This window comes from Marmota marmota, unplaced genomic scaffold (assembly GCF_001458135.2).
Source record: "Marmota marmota marmota unplaced genomic scaffold, marMar, whole genome shotgun sequence".
NCBI classification, from domain to species: Eukaryota; Metazoa; Chordata; class Mammalia; order Rodentia; family Sciuridae; genus Marmota; species Marmota marmota.
The window spans coordinates 15,733,643-15,737,287 of NW_025999880.1; the positions used below are offsets into that span (position 1 = coordinate 15,733,643).

The window sequence follows — 3,645 nt, forward strand, 5'->3', positions numbered from 1 at the left end:
AGTTATTATGCTCATGTACATCTAAAACACTAAAAATAAAAATTAAAAAAAATATCAATTGGGCATTTTCCTCCTTTGGAGAGGCATGGACCCCAGTCATGTAAGTCCTGATATAAAATTAGCCTTTTTGTTTTTTAGCAAATATCCACAGGTGCTGTTTGTGCTCTACTGCACAGGAAGTTTCCCAGGGGCCCATCTTCCTATCCTCTCAGCCTTATCTCTTCCTCCTGATGTGATTATGCACAGTTTCTCTTAACTAAGTTCTTTGTTTATGTAAGAATGTGTTTTGTTTTATTTACTTTTCTCCTTGGTGATTTAACAATGTTCAGGACATCCAGAGCCTTTGAAGGGAGCGAATTTGTCGACTAATCTCTTACAATAGGTGGCTCTTTTCCAGGCCCTGTCCATCTCACCCTAACCCTTTGGCTAAAACTTTGAATCTGTCTACACATTTTATCTTACATTTAATGATGTTTATATCTTTGGCTTACTGGTAACACATTTCAGCATCAGGAACTCCACAACAAGATGGGTTTACTTACACGATTCCAGATGTGGTGACATCTGTTGCTTTAATAAGTAGATCTGGGGCTAAAAATGTGGCTCAGTGGTAGAATGCTTGCCTAATGTGCATGAGACCCTGGGTTCCATCTCTAGTACAACAAAACAAAAACAAAAAACAAACAAAAAACAAGTAGACCTAGTTAGAGGGAAAGACCTTGGAATTCAGAGCAATAAAATTCCCACTTAAGACAAATGTGAAAGAGGGTTTTCAGTGCTACACTGTGTAAGAAATGTTGAAACCTAAATCCTACCCATGGGATATAAACTTGGCAACATTTCAGTTTTCATAGAAAAGCTACATGAAGAAAGAAGAACAATAAACTGATAATTTGAGGGCGGAAAAAAAAATAGGTTGAGTTGAGCCATTCTACACCTTGAAGAGGAATAAACTCACCAGTTTGATGGGGTCATTGGGTTGGGGGTGGAGTCATTAGTTCTTTGTAAGGAAGCATATCTTCTAGCTGGGCAGGTGGAAATGAGAAAGGGCCTAATTCTGAAGATGAATTTAGTGTCCTGCTGACAAAGCTTGGAGAGTCAGATCAAAGACTGGGGCTGAGAATGGACTTTTCCTGAGTCCACTTTGATACCTGTCTCCTGAACCAAGGCCTTTGGGAGGCTTTGGTACAAGGATATCCATAGTGGTTTTCTAAGTCTGCAGGAAGACACGATGCCATGTTACTCCATGGCAGTCACTGGGTGGGATAAAATGGACTGGTAAGGAAGACCGTGGCAATTTAGAGTCAAATAAAGACTAGATAGATCTACACCACTTGGGTTATTAAATCAATTAAGTTGGGGCTGGGGTTGTGGCTTAGCAGTAGAGCGCTCGCCTCACATGTGCGCGACCCTGGGTTCGATCCTCAGTACCGAATAAAAATAAATAAGTGAAATAAAGGTATTGTGTCCAACTACAACTAAAAAATAAATATACTTTTTAAAAAATAAATTAAGTCCATCACATCTCTCCAAGGCTCACTTGACTCCATGACCAGGGTGAATCCATTTGGGACTTGTTGCAGTGTTGCCAACTGACTGGGGCTGAAGGAGATCAGAGGGAAAGATGGAGATGAAAAGATGAAATTCACACCATCAAGACCCATCTTGGTCAAGTCCAAAATCAGTTCACGACAGAGGGGAAGGAATTTGGGTTTTGTTCTCTTTGTCTCTGAAGATAAAGGAGTGCAGATAGTAAAGGATTGGAATGTTCAATTTTATGATGAAGAAGAATGAGATGAGTTCTACCTGTTCTTAAATGCAGGATTTGAGTGGAGATAACCTGAAGTCAATGCCTGGGACAGAAGGAGAAAGGAAGAAAGTGAGAAGACAGCATGAAGGAAAGTACTGAAAATTTGCTGACTGAAAAACTAGCCTCATGCTTAAAAAACAACAAGAACACACACACACACACACACACAAAAAAAAAAAAAAAAAAAAAACCAAAGCAAAAAGTACCATAAAAACATCAAACTGAGCCTGGCACTGTGGCGCACACCCGTAATCCCAGTGGCTTGGGAGGCTGAAACAGGAGAATCACAAGTTCAAAGCTAGCCTCAGCAACTGAGAGGTGCTAAGCAACTCAATGAGACCCTGTCTCTAAATACAAAATATGGCTGGGGACGTGGCTCAGTGGTTGAGCAACCCTGAGTTCAATTCCTGGTACCAAAAGAAAAAGAAAGAAAAAAAAAGAAAAAGAAAAAAAAAGAAAGAAAGAAACCACCAAACTGGGGCCTGGGGTTGTGGCTCAGTGGTAGAGCACTTGCCTAGCATATGTGAGGCACTGGGTTTGATCCTCAGCACCACATATAAATAAATGAATAAAATAAAGGTCCATCAATGTTATGTTAAAAAACAAAACAAAAGAAACAAACAAAAAAACATCAAGCTGGCTGGGTGTGGTGGTACATGCCTGTAATCCAGCTAGTCAGGAGGCTGAGGCAGGAGGATCATGAGTTCAAAGCCAGCCTCAGCAACTTACTGAGGACCTAAGCAACTCATTGAGACCCTATCTCTAATAAAATATTTAAAAAGGGCTGGGAGGGCTGGGGATGTGGCTCAAGCGGTAGCGCGCTCGCCTAGTATGCGTGCGGCCCAGGTTCGATCCTCAGCATCACATACAAACAAAGATGTTGAAAAAAAACTAAAAAACAACAACAACAAAAAGATTAAAATTCTCTCTCTCTCTCTCAAAAAAAAAAAAAAAATTAAAAAAAAATAAAAAGGGCTGGGGATATGGCTTGGTGGTTGAGTACCCCTGGGTTCAATCACTGGTACCATGCAAACAACAACAAACAAAACAAAACAGAAAAACCCACCAAGCTGTTCCCTGTTGTATTTGGTTATGTATCTGTCTTGGGAAGGCTTGTGAAAGCAAGAGAGGAGCACATAACTTAATTAGGAGAAGGCCACCTTGCACACAGATATTTTAGCTGCGGCCTGGTTTTGTTTCAAATAAGCTGGCTCTACTGTTGAAATATGTCCTTTACTTCTGTTGCAACAGCTACATGTTAACATAGAAGCCTAAATATATTCAGGAGACTGGCAGAGAGGAGATTGCTCTGCTAAGAATTGGGAGACCTGGGGACAAGTTATATTTGCATCTCTCTCTTGGTCTTAATTTCTCTAACTATTAAAAGAAAAAAAAATTTTTTCCCAATAGAATCGATAGCAATTTTTTTTTAATAAATATCAATTCAGCAAAAATACAACATTTGTAGACTGTTTTCCTTCTATTGAGAAACAGTAACTCAGATAAACATCTTTTTAATCTTTCATTCTGCAGTTAGATGCAGGGCTTCTGGTTGCCCATTGTGGACTAGACTATTGTTAGTTGTCCCTATAAATGAATTAGGTTTTTGATTTTCTGATAAAAGTAGCTTTTGTTGACTGTTCTTCATATGATTTCTGGTTAATTATTTTCTTAGAAATATCACCAGAAGTCTATTTGGTGAATCTTCCATTTTTGGTCTTCTGGAAAAGTCTTACCTACAAATGATACAGACCTGTTTTATTTACACACACAAGGCTTAAAGGCATCTGTCCTAGTTCAGCAATTGCTATCAAACAAAATCAATAAATATTAAT

At 39.1% G+C, this 3,645-nt stretch overlaps 1 long non-coding RNA gene across 1 annotated transcript; it reads right to left on the bottom strand.

Annotated features, from left to right (window-relative positions):
* Nucleotides 1-533: 533 nt before the first annotated feature.
* On the bottom strand, nt 534-2,106 carry LOC125612602. The gene is made up of 2 exons (XR_007343076.1): nt 1,807-2,106; nt 534-653 (listed from the first exon to the last, which is right to left on the bottom strand). It is a non-coding gene; the product is annotated as an uncharacterized LOC125612602 (long non-coding RNA).
* Nucleotides 2,107-3,645: the final 1,539 nt, after the last annotated feature.